At 42.5% G+C, this 21,063-nt stretch overlaps 1 protein-coding gene across 1 annotated transcript in view; it reads right to left on the minus strand.

The window, feature by feature from the left end:
• LOC120853518 (thrombospondin type-1 domain-containing protein 4) overlaps nt 1–21,063 on the minus strand; it is a 631,548-nt gene that overhangs the window by 239,877 nt on the left and 370,608 nt on the right. The window lies entirely within an intron of this gene.

Raw genomic sequence — 21,063 nt, forward strand, 5'->3', positions numbered from 1 at the left:
ACAGCCTCTGGCTCAAGGCGCCTGGGGCACTACCATCAGCCCCCCGTAGCCTAGTATTACCAGCCATTTTCCTCTACAGATATGTTAAACTGGCAGAGACACACTCCACCGTACTCGGGGGAGCCACAGGCCATGATTAGGCTAATGGAGACTATTTTTCGAACCCACAACCCTACATAGGATGACATAATCCAACTACTAGTCTCCCTTTTCAGCACCGAGGAAAGACACAGGATCCTAACTGAGGCCAGAAAATGGTTAAGAGAAATGGCACCGGAGGGTACTGCAAACCCGCAGCGGTGAGCAGAACTAGCCACCCCGATGAGAGGCCCAGCTGGGACTGTAACACAGTGGGGGGGGGGGCACCTGGAGAGATACCAGGTGGCTACTTTACAAGGTCTCAAGAGGGGGCCCGAAAAGCTATGAGAATTGCAAAACCCTCCCAAGGGATTCAAAGGGAAAGCGAATCACCCTTTGAGTTCTGTGAAAGACTGTGCGAGGCCTATAGACTTTATATGCCAATAGATCCAGAGGCTGCTGGGTCTCAGATGGTGATAAATGCAGCCTCTGTGTCTCTAACCTACCCTGAAAATGTCAGATGGGGGGACACCAAGTGACTCATGAATTTTTATACATCCCTGAATGCCTAGTACCTTTGTTAGGAAGAGACTTGCTGTCTAAATTGGGGGCACAAGTGACCTTTCCCCCTACGAAAGACCCACTGTCCGAGTGGGCTCAACCACCTATTTACTCTTCCTCTCAGTAACCCCTCAAGATGAATAGAGGTTGCCCGATCTCCCAGAAGGGAAACCGGATGGGCTAAACAGTCAAGAGAGAGAGTTAATTCAACAATTCCTTGAGGTCTGGGTGGAAGACAACCAGGCTTGCAAAACAAGTCCCACTGGTAATAGAACTCAAACCCAGTACAGTTATGTCAGCACCCGCCTTGGGCCTGCCAGACCATCCTCAGCTGTTTACTCTTTATGTGACTGAAATGACAAGATGGCTTTGGGAGTGCTGTCCCAGATTATAGGGACATGGGACAGACCTGTGACTTATCTCTAATCAGCTGGACAATGTTGCCACTGGGTGGCTGGGATGCTTACGGGCAGTTGCTGTGGTTGCCTTACTGGTCTGGGAGGCAACCAAGCTGACTTTGGGCCAAGATTTGTTCGTAAAAGTCCTGCATGAGGTCAACACTCTCCTGCGAGGGGACCCCCTTAAACGGCTGTCGACATCCCGGATTACTCAATACCAGGGACTGTTATGTGAGAACCCCCATGTTACTATTGAGCCTTGTCAGGCCCTGAATCCAGCCACTCCCCTTCCTGTGGGAGAAGGTGGGCCCTCACATGATTGCAAGGAAATCCTAGAAGAATTTTATGCCAGCAGACCTGACTTGAGAGACCAGCCAATCCCGGACCCAGAATTGGTCCTGTACACCAGTGGCACCAGCCTGGTGAAACGAGGACGACGACTGTCAGGATATGCAGTAGTCATGGAAGAAACCATCGCGGAGGCTCGCTCTCTGCCACCACGCTGGTCTGCTCAACAGGCCGAACTATATGCTCTAATCCAGCGCCTCCAGCTGTCAAAAGGTAAGAAGACAGACATTTACACAGACTCCAGGTATGCTTTTGCTACACTACAGGGCTCTGTATAAGGAGAGAGGCCTTTGACAGCTAGTGAAAAAGATATTAAAAATAAGGAAGAAAGTAAGACCCTGTTAGATGCTGCCTGGGAACCAGAAAGCGATGCAATCATACACTGCTAAGGACATCAAAAAGAGGATACTCCTCCGGGCTCAGGGAACAGACCAGCAGATAAGACCACTAAACAAGCAGCCGTGGGCTTCGGGGTGACAAGTGAAGCCCCTATTAAAGCCCTCATATTGGCGGAGCTGCCTGAGCTAACACTGGACTCTCCAAAATACACTGAAGCCCAAAACCAACTAGCCAAAGCAGAAAGGGCCATCAAGACGGAAAAGGGATAGTGGGAATTGCCAAGTGGCAAATTATTGGTACCGGAGGAGCTGGCACCCACTCTGGTAAGCCAAACACACCAGCTAGGCCATGATAAACTGGAAGAGCTAATTTGAAACTATCTCTTGATTCCCCGCCTCTCTTCCCTATGCAGGACAAAATCTCAGAACTGCACTGCCTGCTCACAGATCAATGCTGCCTCTCGGGACAGACAGAAACCTCCGGGGATACAGCTAAAAGGCACGCTGCCCTTTGAACACCTGGAAGTGGACTTCACTGAAATGAAACCTCACCGACACAACCATTACTAGCTGGTTATAGTATGTATGTTCTCGGGATGGGTAGGAGCTTTTCCTACCCGGACTGAAAGAGCATCAAAAGTAGCCTGGTTCCCAGATTTGGATTTCCTACCAGCATTGGATCGGACAATGGCCCGGCTTTCGTAGCTGATTTAGTATAACAAGTACTCAAAACTTTAAAAATCAAGTGGAAATTACACACAGCATATAGGCCCCAGAGTTCTGGGATGGTGGAAGGAACCAGCCAGACACTTAAAGAGACACTCTCCACGTGGATCTTAGAGACTGACTGCTCCTGGGTGGACTTGTTTCCAAAGGCTATGCTCAGACTCAGGATGACCCCACAGTCCCATGGCTCCTCTCCATACAAAATTGTGTATGGGAGGCCCCCTCCCATAATAAAATAGGTGTCAACAAATTTGCCTCAGGTAAGGGGAGATGAGACTCACAGCAGATGGATCAACTGGGTAAGGTAATAAATCAGGTAACTAAATTTGTACAAGAAAGGGTGCCATTCCCCCTTGGGGAACAGACTCACGAATTTGTGCTCAGGGATCAGGTGTGGTCAAGGACTGGAAACACGACTCCTTGGCCCCACATGGGAAGGGCCCATATACTGTTGTTCTAACCAGACCTACTGCAGTTAAAGTTGCAGGTGTCACTCCCTGGTTCCACCACATGAGGATGAAGAGAGCATACCACGCAGACCCGGAGGACACTGAGTGGACTGCCCAGAGGGACCCCTCTGATCCCCGTGAAACCAAGATCATCTTAAAGAAGAAACAGAGAGGAAGCTCTACAATCAACTGCTGCTACAAGGACTTGCTGGTATCATCTTGAGATTGACCATAGTTTCAGTACAAAGAGGGACCTGTGCTATAATTCAAGTTGAACATTGTGTATGTATTCCTGATTTATCTGGCTATATATCAATCACCCTAGATGACATGAAAGGTCAGGTAAAGTTATGTCTGATGATAATCTTCCTTTTTGGACTTCGGTTCTAACTTGGGTGAAGGGTGAGTGGTGGAAAACTATATTTACCATTGTTATAGTTGCCTTGATAGTTCTGCTCTGTGGACCCTTTATTTTACAAAGTATTACGAACTTCGTAACCCAAAGGTTGATGTCGTTCTCCCAAATTGGAGGTCGGAGAGTCAGGGTACAATATATCCCTATGAATGATGCTCATACTATGAGTTAAGAGCATCAAGAGGGGGGAATGAAGGAGGAAACAGACAGAACAGGCTCCATCTTGAAAGCAGGACTGCATCTTGGGCTGGACTGTGGACTTTGAGCTATATGCCCAGTATCTATGGAAATGACATATCAACTGGAAAACCAGGCCCCCCGGATGGAAGAGCCCCAGGGCTCGTACCTAGACTCTCTGTTGCCTAAAAGAATAACCTACATATCTGGGTAACCGAATAGAATCATAAATTTTATTATGCTTATTGGGGTATGACCACAGGCCTATTGATAACTGTCCACTGTTAACTACCTGGGCTTAAGGCAAATGAATCATGGGTTAACTTTGATTGTATTTTTCTTTTCCTTTGTTCAGACTAGTTTCAGGGAATTTGGGGAGGTGGGTTTGGGCACATACACTTAGGGTATATAACGTTTTCAGAAAAACTGGTTGGGGTCCTTGGCTAAGAGGAGACTCTGCCTTGGGCCTGCCGGTGTAATAAGCTGCACCCCACTATCTGCATCGTCCTTCTGAGTGAGTCTGTTTCCCAGAACGCGTGGCTACAACAATAACACCTAATACAATATAAATGCTATGTAAATGATTGCTATAATGTGGCAAATTCAAGTTTTGCTTTTTTAGAACTTTTTAGAAATGTTTTTTTCTAAATATTTTCTGTTTTCAGTTTATTGAACTCATGGATGCAGAACCAGTGGATATTGAAGGCTGACTATAATTTGATGTGAGAAGAATTCAACACATCATTGCTGGCTTCGATAAAAGAGCCATGAGCCCATGAATGTGGATAGTCTCCAGAAAAGGAACAAAATAGGAATCTCTAGAGCCTCCACGTGGAATGCAGCCTGTGACACCATGATTTTAGACTAGTGAGACCCACTTTAGACTTCTACCCTCCAGAACTGTATAAACATGAATTTGTGTTACTCCAAGCCACTGTTTGTGTTAGTTTACAGCAGCCATAAGACAGCCATATATAGATCTAAATGTAAGAGCTAAAACCTTAGAACTCTTAGAAACACAGAAGTAACTTCATGACCTTGTGTTAGCCGATTGTGTCTTAGATAAGATACCAAAAGCACAAGTGACAAAAGAAATAAATGAGACTGCATCAAAATGAAAGACTTTTGTGCTGCTAATGATAGAAAGTCAAAACACAAACCACAGACTGGGTGAAAATAGTAACATATCATATGTCTGATAAGACCATCCCCATGGAAAAGAAATGCAAAAAAGCAAAATGGCTGTCCGAGGAGGCCTTACAAATATCTGTGAAAAGAAGAGAAGCAAAAAGCAAAGGAGAAAAGGAAAGATATTCCCTTTTGAATGCAGAGTTCCAAAGAATAGCAAGGAGAGATAAGAAAGCCTTCCTCAGGGATCAATGCAAAGAAATAGAGGAAAACAATGGAATGGGAAAGACAAGAGATCTCTTCAAGAAAATTAGACATACCAGGGGACATTTCATGCAAAGATGGGCTCGAAAAAGGACAGAAATGGTATGGAGCTAACAGAAGCAGAAGATATTAAGAAGTGGTGGCAAGAATAGACAGAAGAACTGTACAAAAAAAGCTTTACGACCAAGATAATCATGATGGTGTGATCACTCACCTAGAGCCAGACATCCTAGGATGTGAAGTCAAGTGGGCCTTAGAAAGCATCACTATGAACAAAGCTAGTGGAGGTGATGGAATTCCAGTTGAACTATTTCAAATCCTGAAAGATGATGCTATGAAAGTGCTGCACTCAATATGCCAGCAAATTTGGAAAACTCAGCAGTGGCCACAGGACTGGAAAAGGCCAGTTTTCATTCCAATCCCAAAGAAAGGCAATGCCAAAGAATGCTCAAACTACCACACAATTGCACTCATCTCACACGCTAGTAAAGTAATGCTCAAAATTCTCCAAGCCAGGCTTCAGCAATACGTGAACTGTGAACTTCCAGATGTTTAAGCTGGTTTTAGGAAAGGCAGAGGAACCAGAGATCAAATTGCCAACATCCGCTGGATTAATGAAAAAGCAAGAGAGTTCCAGAAAAACATTTATTTCTGCTTATTGACTATGCCAAAGCCTTTGACTGTGTGGACCACAATAAACTATGGGAAATTCTGAAAAAGATGGGAATAGCAGACCACCTGACCTGCCTCTTGAGAAACCTATATGCAGGTCAGGAAGCAGCAGTTAGAACTGGACATAGAATAACAGACTGGTTCCAAATAGGAAAAGGAGTACGTCAAGGCTGTATATTGTCACCCTGCTTATTTACCTTATATGCAGAGTACATCATGAGAAACACTGGGCTGGAAGAAGCACAAGCTGGAATCAAGATTGCCAGGAGAAATATCAATAACCTCAGATATGCAGATGACACCACCCTTATGGCAGAAAGTGAAGAGGAACTAAAAAGCTTCTTGATGAAAGTGAAAGTGGAGAGTGAAAAAGTTGGCTTAAAGCTCAACATTCAGAAAACTAAGATCATGGCATCTGGTCCCACCACTTCATGGGAAATAGATGGGGAAACAGTGGAAACAGTGTCAGACTTTATTTTTCTGGGCTCCAAAATCACTGCAGATGGTAACTGCAGCCATGAAATTAAAAGACGCTTACTCTTTGGAAGGAAAGTTATGACCAACCTAGATAGCATATTCAAAAGCAGAGACATTACTTTGCCAACAAAGGTTCGTCTAGTCAAGGCTATGGTTTTTCCAGTGGTCATGTATGGATGTGAGAGCTGGACTGTGAAGAAAGCTGAGCACTGAAGAACTGATGCTTTTGAACTGTGGTGTTGGAGAAGACTCTTGAGAGTCCCTTGGACTACAAGGAGATCCAACCAGTTCATCCTAAAGGAGATCAGTCCTGGGTGTTCATTGGAAGGACTGATGCTGAGGCTGAAACTCCAGTACTTTGGCCACCTCATGGGAAAAGTTGACTCATTGGAAAAGACCCTGATGCTGGGAGGGATTGGGGGTAGGAGAAGAAGGGGATGACATAGGATGAGATGGCTGGATGGTATCACTGACTCGATGCACATGAGTTTGGGTGAACTCTGGGAGCTGGTGATGGACAGGGAGGGCTGGTGTGCTGCAATTAATGGGGTCGCAAAGAGTCGGAGACGACTGAGCGACTTAACTGAACTGAACTGAACTGAACTGAACTGATGTCTGATGGGATACATTCAGAATACACAAAAAATCCTAAACTTGATAATAAAAAGACAATCCAATATAAAAAGTCAAAGGACTTGAATAGATATTTCTCCTCCAAAATATAGAAATGGCCAATAAGCACATGAAAAGAGGCTCACCGTCATTATTCTTCAGGGAAATGCAAATCAAAACCACAATAAGATATCACGCCATACTGTAGCCTATCAGGCTCCTCCGTCCATGGGATTTTCCAGGCAAGAGTGCTGGAGTGGGTTGCCATTTCCTTCTCCAGGGGATCTTCCCGACCCAGGAATCGAACCTGGGTCTCCTGCATTGCTGGCAGACACTTTACCGTCTGAGCCACCGGGGAAGCCCTACAGAAATACAGGTAATAGCAAATGTGGGTGAGGATGTGGAGAAATCAAAACACTCACACACTCCTGGTGGTAACATATAACATGGTGCAGCTGCTTTGCAAAACAATCTGGCAGCTGCCGAATAAAGAGAAACATAGAATTACCGTATGACCCAGCAACTCCAACCCTAGTTATACCCCTAAGAGAAACGAAAATATATGTCCACACAAAAATTTGTACATGGATACTCCTAGCAGCATTATTCATAACAGCCAAAATGTGGAAACAACTCAAACTTTGTCACCTGATGAATGAATAAAAATACCCAAACAATGGAACAGTATTTTGCAATAAAGAAAAATGAAGTGCTAATACAGGCTACAATATCATGCCTTTTAATAATATTATGTTAAGAAAAAGAAGCTAGTCACAAAGCCCCTTTATTAACTGATTCCATTTATACAAAATATTAAGGATAGGTAAATTTATAGAAACAGAAAGTATATTGGTAGTTTGTTAGTCCTGAGGAGTGTGAGAAGAAATGGGCAGTATTTCTTCTTGGGGTGATGAAAATTTCTAAAAATTAGATTGTGGTGATTGTTGCACAACTGTGAATATACTAAACTATGGTGCTTATACTTTACATGTGTGAATAGTATATGTGCCTTATTTTTAAGAAAAAAAAATTTAAGTACACCATAATATGGTATTCTTAATTCTGTTCTGGGTAAACATAAAGGGTGATTTTTTTTTTTTGGCTGCACTGGGTGGCAGGCGGGATCTTAGTTCCCTGACCAGGGATTGAATCTGTGCCTTATGCAGTGAAAGCAAGGAGTCTTAACCACTGGACCACTAGGGAAGTTCCATCACATTCCTATTTTTAAAATTTTAGTTATTTTTCTACAATGGGCAGCAGAAGAATAAATGTAGTAAGAAAACCAAAATTATTTTCATTTGGAAAAAAGGGGGACTATAACAATAAAAATGGGAAAGATTATGAAATAGTCAGTTCACAAATGAAGATATACAAATGCAATACGAAAATGGAAGATGAAAAGCAAGTTACCATTATTGACGGCCAAAGAATTACAAAACCAAATAGCATCATACCATGTTCACCTGATAACAGTTTTAGTGAATGGCAATCCTCACTACAGGCTTCCCTGGTGACTCAGATGGTAAAGAGTCTGCCGGCAATGCAGGAGATCTAGGTGTGATCCCTGGGTCGGGAAGATCCCCTGGAGAAGGGAATGGAAACCCACTCCAGTATTTTTGCCTGGAGAATTCCATGGACAGCGGCACCTGGAGGGCTACAGTCCATGGGGTCGCATAGAGTTGGACAAGACTGAGCAACTAACACTATACCCACTGTGGGCAAGAGTTCAGAAAAATGGGTAGTCTGACATAAGGCTAGTGAGAACGTAAATCTGAATAGGTGCTTTAAGAGCTGGTCTTCTCAAACTTTTAATGGGTACACAGAAGAGCAACCAGTTACTTCTTACCCTCAACTAGCTTTCCCCCTTCCATTCCCAATCCCACTTTACCTCTCTTTCTTTTTTACCTCTCTTTCTCTCCCTCCTCTCAGCCTAAAAGCTAAGCTGGCAGAAAGTGTATCAAGGCCATACCTAGACAGGGAGTTCTGACTTCTGTTAACCTCAACTTGCTGGAACCAGCAACAATCTTGGCATTGAATATAACGAGCCCCCAAGCTGTTGAAATAGCCCTCTGAAGGCTGGTAATTGGCTCTGCTGGGGTATTTCCCCCAGCTTGAATGTAGAACTTTTTCATTTTTTAGTGATAATTTCTGGGTCTTTTATTTTTTTCTCGCCATATAAAGGACTTGAAGAAGATAACATGATGGCTGTAGCTACCAGTAAAAAGTAGCAAGAAGAAGCCAGGATAAACTGTAAAAGTAGATACCATAATTAAAAGCAGTTTAGTACCAACTGATGTGGGGTATGCAGCTACTTTACAAGCCTCTGAGGGTGATAATTCAAGTTCTTAAGAATAATTCCAAAGTAAAATCCAATAAAACAAATCATTAAGAAAGAGGTCAAGGTTTCAATAGTTATTGTGCATGTTATTTAATATTTATTGTGCCAGGCATTAGGTGGGAGGTAGACATGATCCCCCGGAGAAGGCAATGGCACCCCACTCCAGTACTGTTGCCTGGAAAATCCCAGGGACAGAGGAGCCTGGTGACGACATAGCTGCCATCTATGTAGTCGCACAGAGTCGGACACGACTGAAGAGACTTAGCAGCAGCAGCAGCGGCAGACATGATCCCCATTTAATCCTCAAATCCTATGAATTAAGTATCACTGGGAAAAGTAAAATTACTTTCCATATGGTTTAAGAAAACATAAAAGTATATAGATGTATGCCAAAACCAATGCAGAATTGTAAAGTAAAAAAAAATAAATTATTTAAAAAAAAGTATATAGAATACTTTAGAAATGTTTTTAGGTTTCTAACTCCTGAATTTCTAATAATTTAGAAAAAACAATTACCTCTATTTCTCCTGTTTAACTGAGCTTTCCCTTTGCAGCCCAGCACCTGGCATCAGAAGTGTTTAATCTAATTTAAAACACAATAAATGTAGTTAATCACTAACCCTGGCTTTCAGATGAAATTGTTAGGCAAAAAATCAAATAGACTTCTTGCTGATAAAGAACCTTGTTTCACAGTTCTTATGATCAATATATACGGTATATTTCTGAATAGATAGACCGCATAGTTAGTCTTTAGGCAACTATGAAATTTGTTTTCCCACAGTAACGAAATATAAAAATGGTGCTGTCATATTCAGAAAAGTGTCAAGCGCCAGGGCAAGGAGAAAGTTTTTAAAATTCACCTCTTGTATCATCAAGTTCATTACTTAGGGTGGTGGCAGCTGCTGTAACAGATAAACCTTAAGGTTTTAATGGCTTAATCAAGAGTTTATTTCTCATTTGGCTAAATTCCAGATGTTGGGGCAAGCAGTACTCTGCTCTACATGGCTACTTAAGACATCCAGGCCTCAGCACATGGTAAACAGGGTCACCCCAGACATGGACATCCACCTGGCAGATGATGAAGGGAGAAAGTGGAGGATCGTTAGGACTGGTCCACCTTCCACTAGCCACATCAAACTGCAAGAAGGCTAGTAACTATGACTGATCTGTCGGCCCAAGAGAAAGAATCACAGGGCTGGTGGAGGGTTCATCGTTGTTACCTGCATTATACAACAGCGTGATGTATATTTGTAGTAAGGTGAGCTTGAATAGCTCAGGTCTATGCCATGCTATGTATGAGGCTTAAATGTCTGTTTTGTATCCAGATTTTCTCCTGCCTTTGCTTCATTTCAGTCCAGCCAAGAAACATAATGAATTCACTGAAGAAGCATGTCTCATCATCCCATCATTTGGTGCTCAGATTCTTCAGTTTCAGAAACAGAAGCTTCAGCTTCAGTGAAGGAGTTACTGCTTATTCTATGCGGTGCAGAGAGGTAAGAAAATGAAAATCAAGTGCCTACTCTATGCTGCCACTCGACAGACATGATGTTATTTAATTTTAATAAGGAAGGAACTTTTTGAAAATTACTTAGTTGCAGGGCTTCCAGCTGGCACAGTGGTAAAGAGTCCATCTGGCAATGCAGGAGATAAAAGAGGCTCGGATTCAATCCCTGGGTCGAGAAGATCCCCGGAGTAAGAAATGGCAACCCACTCCAGTGTTTCTGCCTGAAAATCTCCATGGACAGAGGAGCCTGGCAGGCTGTAATCTATGGGGTCGCAGAGTTGGACAGGACTGGGCACACACACCTTACTACTACTTAGTTGTAAAAAACTTAGCTCTTTTAATAGAGAAGACTCAGTTTTCTTCAATAATCAAAGATCAATGAAGAAGACACAAAGCACTGGAAACCATTTTGATAAAAACCCAGAATCTTTCTTGGCTGATTACTTAGAAGTTAAAGAAAAACCTTGCACAGTCTCATGAAGGACAGACCGATAGTCCAAGAACACGTTCTTATTTTAACGGATGAAAGAAAATTGAGTTTTATATAAATATACTATTGATATTAAAGCTTTTTTTTTCAAGTCACTTTAGAGCTCTTTTACATATTAATATTTGTAATACCCTGTGGAACTAGAATAACATCATATATATATAACATACCCATGGACATGTATAAACATAGAGACAGACACAGACACCCTATAGTTTTTGTTCCAAAACCTTAACCATGAATCAGGTATGACAAATACACAACTCACTAGTTTATGAATGACCGTTGAATCCAAATTGCTTCTCTGGCAGATAGAACAAGCTGTGGTTACCCACTCATATGGCTAAAGCTTTTTACTTTTTACTTTGTGGAGAAGACTTTTTTATTGAAGTACAGTTGATCTATAGTATTCTATTAGTTTCAAGTGTACAACATGGGAAGTCAATATTTTTATAGATTATACTCCATTTAAAGTCATTATAAAGTATTGACTACATTCCCTGTGCTATACAATATATCCATGTAGTTTGCAGTTTGTACCTCTTCATCCCCTGCCCCTATCTTGCCTCTCTCTTCTTCTCTCCCCTACTACGCCCCTACTATTAACCACGAGCTCGTTCTCTGTGAGTCTGTTTCTGTCCTGTTCTATTTGTTTGTTTTATTTTTTAGATCCCAGTGTAAGTGGTAAAATATGGTATTTGTCTAGAGAAAGGAGTTTTATTTCCATTCGCCAGGTGAGAAAGCTAAGGCCCACAGAAATAGACAGCTCTGCCAAGGTTGTGGCAGTAGGAAGAAGTGGACCTCTATTTGGGTGTTGCCTACGTCTAAATACTTTCTACTGCATCACCGTTTCCTGTGAAGCCAAGCATTCTTGGGTGACACTGCAGGAAGGGGAGGTTCCGGACAAGGGCCGTGACTCTCAGAGTCGAGGAGTCCTCTCTACCACGACACCAGCCACAGCACGTGGGTGAGAGCACCTGCCTCGAATCCTAATCACTGACCCTGACAACAGTAAAGGTGGAGGGATGAGGGGATTTTCCAAGTTAGTTGTTCTCCACTTTCAACTTTTGTGGTTTCCAGTAATAATCACTTTAGAAAGTTGGGTATATATCTGAAAGCAAGAGATTTCAAGGTATTCTTCATTCTTACTTAAGGCAATTTTCCTAGGCTTGAACCTAGGCTATCTCAGACAATATATTATAGTATAAACAGAAAAATGGATGGAGATGAACAATATTTGAATAATGTCCATGAAGAAAATTCAACATAAGAATAGTAAATGTGAACTGAAGTGTATACGTGTGTGTGTACTGATGCCACTGGTAATGGAGCAGTGGTCTGAAAACTTTCTGTGTGTGTCTACAGCACTATTTCAGATACTCAGATTTGACGCTGTACACTTGAAGGACTTCAAAGGTGAACACTAGTAATGAAAAAAAAAAACTTCAGGAAGTTCAAAAAACTTTCCACAGTTGTCACACTCTTTATTTTTGTTGCCCTGCATTCAGGAAGAATTGCTTGCTGCCCCGACCACATGCTTTTTTATATTCACAAGAAGCATTTTCATATTGCAATAAATGACCATTTTCCTTAGGTGTGAATTTGATGCAACACAGAAAAACTCTGCCCCATTCTGTGCCACATCGCATAACCTGTTCAGTTCAGCACACCATCTGACAGACACTGTAAGAGAATCTGTTCTAGGATGAAGCAAAAATAAATCCATTCTATCCAGATCGAAATTTGGCAGAACATCCACGTGCCACAACGACACAATAACCCATACCGGTGGCTGCAGGGATTCACGTCACCTAATTAGAAATGCATCGAATAAAAGTCACAACATTTGTGCAAGTGAAATATTAAGCTCCCTTTCACATATACAGGCCTTCACCCAGCCCATAAACATGCCAAGAGAGATTCAACATCATGTTTCAAGTACAGCACTAAAGAAATAGTTTCTTTCAGGAACAAAAAAGCCAACGCAATATTAAAAAAAGAATCACTACACTAAGCCCAAGAACAGCGCAATAAAATTGCCAAGAACGACACCATTTCTGTCTACTTGGTAGACCTTTAAGCAACTGTCTCCTAACAAATACTCTGCCTGTGCCAGTGATGTGTGATTTAAGAGAGGAAATACTTTGGGGCTTAAGAGACCTTTGCAGGGAGCCTGGAAGCTGGCTGCAAGTTTGAAGACATCTGCATTCCCTGGAATCTAGGTTTATTTCTCTCTGGGAACCACCAGGATGTAGAGTCCATAAACTGTGATTTTAGAAGGTCTCTGAAGTAGGCAATGAATCAGAACAAAATGAAACGCAGTGCAAGTAGGTAGCAATTTATCATGGCTTTGTCCCCAGTATATGCAAGAAAATCCAGACAGGTAATGGCATAGGGATGGGTCAGTGAAAACACTTTAAAACTTAATAATGTATCCAGGAGCACAAGGAAGCTGAACAGGGTTGGTTCTCATTTCCTTGGCTCAGCGACTATTTCCTGGGTGTCTGCATTGTGTGGGTGTTAGAAGCTTCTAGATGGATGAGATACACTTCTGTGCTCCAGGGGCTCCAGGGAACAGAGAGAAGGCCCTGCGTCTGTGGTGAGATGTCAAGGCAGAGCTGTGGTCTCTTAGAGCTACTCACTGGCTCTTGCTGAGGTTTTCTACTGCACTTGTGGGACCAGTGAGATTTCTCTGCTTCTCAAAAATCCCATCTGATTCTGACTTTTCAGCATGATTTAGGACGTAGACTTGTGTGTCTGGGTCCTGTTTCATCACAGTTGGAACATTCTGTACACCGACTGTGATAACGGTAGCCAGTTATTTCTAACTCATTGCTTGGGAAAACATCCCACTAATACATAAAATCTTTGCATGGAGTCCTTTCTGCGCTGTAAATCTTATAACCAACTCGAGACCTCATAGTTTGAATAAATGTATCCAAGGGCAATTTTCAACCCCTGTCTGCCCCCTAATGGCTCTGAGCCCAGATCTGACCTTGTCTGATTCTGTATCCTCCACTGTCTTCTGCGTATTTCCATCTGCGAGTCTTATCAACATTTGAAATCTAAAACATCTACAATTAGATTCATAATCTGGTAGTTATGAATGTCAATTATAACATGAGACTGCTTGGAGTCAAATTCTGGTTGCACCATGCCCCAGCTATGCATCCTTAGGTAAGTAACTTTATCTCTATGTGCCTCTGGGTCCCATTTATAAGATCTGATGATTGATGGTACCTATCCCTGATGGCTGTCATGAGAATTAAATGAGATATTGTGTGTGAAACACTTAATGTGGTGTGTGATTCATACTAGCAGCTCAGTAAACAGTCGCTTTTTTTTTTAACTATTCATTGCAAAATTGATGTCCATAATTTTGTCACTGGTACCAGCCATTCTTTTCTACATGGGGCAGGGGGTGCTAAAGACAGGAGCGGCTTCTGCCAACTGCTGTCAGTATCTGTAAGTTTGGGAAAGGCTGTCCCCCAGAAGTCCCCTTTAGAAAGCCACAGTGTATATGAGCATGCCAAAAGCTCAAAGAAGCACTGCAGAGAAGCCTGTTCAACCTTGTTCGATCCAGTGTTTCCCAAATGCGTTTGTCTATAGAACAATTTCCAGTATTTTACAACAAGTGTTTTGGGGAAACACATGTTAGTGGCGCACTAAAACTTTTTCCCTTATTTACCACACATGCAGTAAATAAGTCCTGGCTAATTCTTTCATAGGTCTCCTGATTCCAACTCCTCTTCTTTACTCCCATGCTCCACCCCCATGAACCCTGCCACCACCAATCCAGTTCCTCATTTCCTCGGTCCTGGACTAAGGCTAGAGCAGGACCTTGACTCCCCTTGTCAAATTATCTTCCTAAGACATCAAACTGACATCATGGCATATGGTCCCATCACTTCATGGCAAATAGAAGGGGACAAAGTAGAAGTAGTTACAGATTTTACTTTTTGGGGCTCAAAAATCACTGTGGATGGTGACTGCAGCCATGAAGTTACCAGACACTTTCTCCTTGGAAGGAAAGTTATGATAAACCTAGACAGCATATTAAAAAACAGGGACATCACTTTGTCAACAAAGGTCCATACAGTCAAAGCTATGGTTTTTCCAGTAGTCATGCATGGGTGTGAGAGCTGGATCATAAAGAAGGCTGTAAGTGTTAGTTGCTCAGTCATGTCTGACTCTGCGACCCCATGGATTGTAGCCCACTGGGCTCCTCTCCAGGCGATAATACTGAAAGTGGGTTGCCATTCCCTTCTCCAGGAGACCTTCCCAACCCAGGGATTGAACCCAGGTCTCCTGCATTGCAGGAAAATTCTTAACCAGCTGAGCCATTGCAGCTAATCTAAAGAAGGCTGAGTGCTAAAGAACTGATGCTTTCAAATTGGTGCTGGAGAAGACTCTTGAGAGTCACTTGGACTGCACGGAGATCAAACCAGTCAATCTAAAGGAAATCAGCCCTGAATATTCACTGGAAGGACTGATGTTGAAGCTGAAGCTCCAATACTTTGGCCACCTGATGCAAAGAGCCAACTCATTAGGACAAAAGACCTTGATGCTGGAAAAGATTGAAGGAAAAAGGAGAAGAGGGTGGCAGAGGATGAAATGGTTCGATAGCATCACCAACTCAATGGACATGAATTTGGGCAAACTCCAGGAGATAGAGGACAAAGGAGCCTGGCATGCTGCAGGGGGTCACAAAAAGTCAGACATGACTTAGCAACTGAACAACAACGAACAACAACAACAAATACATCAAAGTCAGGGTAATGGGTTGAATTGTGTTTCCCCCAAAAGATAAGTCCATGTCCTAATCCCCACAACTTATGACTGTGGATAATGGAGTTAAGGCTATGCTCCCCGAAAAGATAGCGCCTTGGCATATTTTAAGCTAAAGGAATTTGAGAAATGGTAGGTGCAGGGAGGGCTCTATGATCTGCCCCTGATCAGAGAGTCAAACATGACTGAGCGACTAGCACTTTTACTTTCGGGCTTCCCTGATGGCTCAGATGGTAAAGAATCTGCCTTCAGCTCAGGAGACCTGGGTTCGATCCTTGGGTCGAGAAGATTCTCTGGAGAAGAGAATGGCTACCCACTCCAGTATTCTTGCCTGGAGAATTCCATGGACAGAGGAGCCTGGCAGGCTACGGTCCATGGGATTGCAAAGAGTTGGACACGACTGACTAACACCTACATTCACAAACTCTGGCACTCAAATCTTTTGGTTCCACTTAGAGATACAGAAGTGTCAAATTATATATTTCAAGAGGCACACATAAAGTAAATACAGATTCTGGGTTGGCTAATCCACCAGGTGACTAAAAAGAAAATTGGTTTACAGGTTAATAAACTCTTTTAGAATCCAAATGAAGGACTGAGAGCTACCTCTAAGAGGTGATCTCCTTACTCATGGCCATGTGGCAAAGAAGTTCATGGCCCTTCCACAGAATTTCAGTTGTCCTGGGAGTCTAGATATTTTAAAGTTAGAGAAAGCCAGGCATATGATTAAAAAATGACTTTGCCAAGATCACAGAGCCTAAGAAAACTGAGATCAGATTATCCACCCATGTTTTTGGATAGGAACAGATGAACGTCAAAGAAAATATATTTTTTAAATGATGAAATGGAATCAATTAAATATGATGCCTAAGGAATTTTATTTCATTTATTTAAATGGTTTCCCCTTAAATGATTCCCTCCTGCATATTTGTTTTCTTTAAAAAATCATGGAAAATGAAAATACCTTACCAAAAATTATTCATAATCCTACCACTTTTCCTGTTTTGTGGGGAGAGTAGAAAAGCAGATAGCTTTTTGGTGTTCATTAAGTGGAATTAGAAGGGCAAAAATTTGAACAGTGGCATTTGAGCAGTGTATCATTTGAGCAGTGGCACTTTTAGACTTAGTAGGAGAAGACAATGAAAGGAGATCAAACCAGTCCATCCTAAAGGAAATCAGTCCTGTATATTCATTAAAAGGACTGATGCTGAAGCTGAAACTCCAATACTTTGGCCACCTGATGTGAAGAACTGACTCATTGGAAAAGACCTTGATGCTGGGAAAGATTGAAGGTGGGAGGAAAAGGGTACCACAGATGAGATGGTTGGATGGCATCACCGACTCAATGGACATGAGTTTGAGCAAGCTCTGGGAGTTGGTGATGGACAGGGAAGGCTGGCTTGCTGCAGTTCATGGGGTCACAAAAAGTTGGATACAACTGAGCCACTGAACTGACTGAGGAGAAGACAAGGAAGTAAAGCAGTATTTTTTTTTTCTCTCTATTCATATCAATTTCCCCCTTCCAACCCACGTTTCACTCAAGCCTACTACCTTCAGGTTGCTTCCTGATCCTGACAGTTGGTCTACTAACATTTCAAAATCAGTGTAGTCAAGAAATGCCTTCACTGTTCATCCCTAAGGCCTCTTTTCCAACTTTGTGTTGTTACATTCACTCATTCTTTGGGGTTTACAAAGACTTCTTGGGAAGCACTCGACCCAGCATACCTATGTTCCTCACTTGCAGCAGCATGATTAAGGATTAACTTCTGGTATCAGATCATCAGGGTTTAAATCTCAGGTCCATTGTGTGTGTGCGTGCTCAGTTGTGTCTGACTCTGATACCCATGGACTGTAGCCCGCTAGGCTCCTCCGTCCATGGAATTCTCCAGGCAAGAATACTAGAGTAGGTTGCCATTTCCTACTCCAGAGGATCTTCCCAATCCAGGGATCGAACCCGAGTCTCATGTCTCCTGCATTGGCAGGTGGATTCTTTATCACTGTGCCTCGTGGGAAGCCCTCTCAGGTCCATCACTCACTATAATTTTGGGCAAGTTATATCCGGAGTTCAGTTGGTCCATCAGAAAATGACTGACATATGTCAGTCATTCAGGATGTGGGGCATCATGGGACAAACTAGTAGCTGTATCATAAGACTGTCGTGTTTAATGAAGGAATAACATATGTCAGGTTCTCAGCATAAAATCTGAAACATAGAAGTGCCATCCCCCTTCAAAAAAAAAAACAGCAAAAGAAAACCAACCCCAAACAATGTTAGGCTGATCCATTCCACTTCTAATGCGCAGAACTCTTGCTCTGCTAGACTGATGTGAGGTCCACAGATACATAATCTAATTAATCATAGCAAGTGATTATTATCTCCAAATGTGAGTCACGGAAACACATCTCAGAATGTGTGGATTTGAGCATTCTCCCCACCTACCCAAGAGCAGTGGGATAAAAGAGGCTAAGACACTGTCTTGTTAGATGAAACTGCTCTTCTCCCACAAGCTGCTTAAGAAAGCAGTCCCATGGAGGGGGCCCAGGCTCACTCCACCCACCGGAAGCTGCAGGAAAGCTTCTAGTTTGCACTGATCAGGAGCCTTCTTTTAGAGTCATTCAGGATGTGGGGCATCATGGGACAAACTAGTTTACCTTCATCACTCCCTCCCAGATCCCCTTGGTCACCTGGGTCTCATCTTCAGACCAGTCGGCCCCTCCCTTCTTGATGTCACTCTTCCACTATCTCTGACAGCCTCAACCCTTACGGCTCTGACTTCCGAAATGGAGAATCTTTCATCCCACTTAGCAGTAGCTGCAAGTGCCGTAACTCTTCTGTGTCTCCGTTTCCTGTGTAAAATGGGGCTAATAATAGCATCTAAACCACGACCATGCTTGTGAGCTCAGTCATGTCAGACTCTGCGACCCCATGGACTGTAGCCCACCAGGCTCCTCTGTCCATGGAATTCCCCAGACAAGAATACTAGAGTAGGTTGCCAATTCCTTCTCCAGGGACAGAACCTGTATCTCTTATGTCTCCTGCATTGGCAGGTGGTTTTTTTTACCATGAGCGCCACATGGGAAGCCCTAATAGCATCTGGGATTTAGGCTTATTGAGAGGACTAAAGAAGTTATCCTGAGAAAAGCATTCAGAATACCACTAGACACATGGTATACACTCAATAAAACTAGGTCTTATTACTATGATTTGCCAGCACTGACACTGAAGCAGACTCCCCATAGCTTCATCTTATTTTCTTTTTCTTTAAAAGCTTTTTATTTATTTATTTTTTGGCTGCACGATACAGCGTCTTAGTTCCCCGACCAGAGATCGAACCTGGGCCCCCAGCAGTGTAAGCGTGAAGTCCTAACCACCAGGGAAGTCCTTTCATCTTCTTTTGTGAATGCCCCCTTGCCTTTTGCCCATGATCTGGACCTGGCTAGCCTCTGAGGCACCCTCCTCACATCTTGAATATCTTAGGGCCTAGATAAAGGTAAATACTCTTTTGCCGCCAGACCCTTTGCTACTTCCAAAGCCAAGGCTGCATCTTCTCCAAAAACTTTCGGTCCTCTTGAAGTTCATGTTCTTCTAACCATTTCCCCTACTCCCCGTCTTGCTCCTGTATCTGCTATTCTCCACACAGAAACCAGAGAGATCTTTTAACAATTTAATTCAGATTATATGCCTCTTTTGTTTAGAACCCTTATCTGATGCCCTGTTATATTCAGAACAAGACCCAAAGCTTGCCTACATGTCTGCTATTATATCACTCATGTCTATGGCCAAATAGAAAAACTGGCTTTTTTTGCAGCTCCTGAAACTCATGGCACTCACTCTCACCCCAGGACCTCTGCACTTGCTGTTTCCATGGCCCTCAATACACACATTCTGGATCCTTCATATCATCTAGGTCTGAGATCAAGGGTCATATCAGAAAATCCTTCAAAGAGCTCTCAACATAAGTAGCCCCATGCTCACTATCACTTTACTTCCTCTATTGTTCTATGGCATTACCAACATCTGAAATGATCTGGATTTTTTTTTTAACTTATTCTTTTCCTATCTTTCCTCTCCAGGATATAAACTCCATAAGATTAGGGATCTCTCTGAGCTTAGAATAGCACCTGGCCCATAGTAACCATCAATAAAAAAACAAACAAAACTACAAGGTCTAAAGACATTGAGCTGTGGCATTGGACAGACCGAGGTTTGCATTTGAGCTCTGCCATGTATGGGTTGTGTGATCTTTGACAAATTATTTACCTCTCCCAAACTCAAATTCCTCAAAGTAAAATATGGGGGCAGGGAATGGTTCTCTACCATCACAGCTGTAAGGACTATTAATGAGATTTCATCTACAGCATCTAACACACTGCTGGGAAAAATTCAACCATTCAACAAATAGTTGTTATAGTTATTATTATCCAGAGGACAACACAGACCCTAACCTTTAGTAAGATTAAGGCTAGTTAAACTTGGATCTGTTTCTCTTTTTCAGAGTGGAGCAGAAACAGAATCTAGCCAGAAGGATGTTTCTATCATTCCCACCCAGATAGGGACTTCCCATTTTGGACAACTGCCTCCCTTTGTCTGAGAAAGAGAGCAGATCATCACATTACCTTCCTGAGAATAATCAATGCCATATTTAGGGTTTTAAAACTGACAGATGATGATCCCAAGGTATCATAACTCCTTGTATAAATTAGCAAGAGGAACTAAATTTTCCATAACCTAATTGAGTGCATTTAGAATGAAAAAAAAAAAAAAAAAAGGAGAACACATTTTCTTGAGAAGAATAAGGGAAATTTTAAACTCTGTCCTGCTAAGGAAGGGTCTATTTCATACAAACAATGCATACATGTTCCCTAGAGCCTCCTGCTCTTCTGAGAGCTCTTGGATCCAACTTCTCTTTTACTTTCCTGCTGGGGGTCTCTGGATAATTAAAATAAGGAGAAAGGGGGCTGGGCTGTTCTATTCCTCAACATTCATGGCCAACAGACAAAGCATACATATGTCTATATAGCACTTTCCTCCTCTGGGGATCCTCCAGAAGCTTTCCAAGTGCTAGCAGGGTCATTTTTTATTTCAAAAGAAGTTATGTCAAGACTTCTAGGCAATTTGTGTTTTGTAGCCTGCTCAATAAACTAGTGCCATACAGGGAGTTTTAGGCCCTTCTTTCATGGGCCTGAAAAAAAGCATAATTAAAAATTCTCTTATTCTTCTAAAGGTGGCTTTGGATGGGGAGTAGGTAAAGCAAGTAGTTTGCTATGGTTACATCAGTGAAGGGCAGCCAGAGGTTTGA

The sequence above is a fragment of the Oryx dammah genome, unplaced genomic scaffold (assembly GCF_014754425.2).
Source record: "Oryx dammah isolate SB20612 unplaced genomic scaffold, SCBI_Odam_1.1 HiC_scaffold_26, whole genome shotgun sequence".
In the NCBI taxonomy this organism is placed as follows: Eukaryota; Metazoa; Chordata; class Mammalia; order Artiodactyla; family Bovidae; genus Oryx; species Oryx dammah.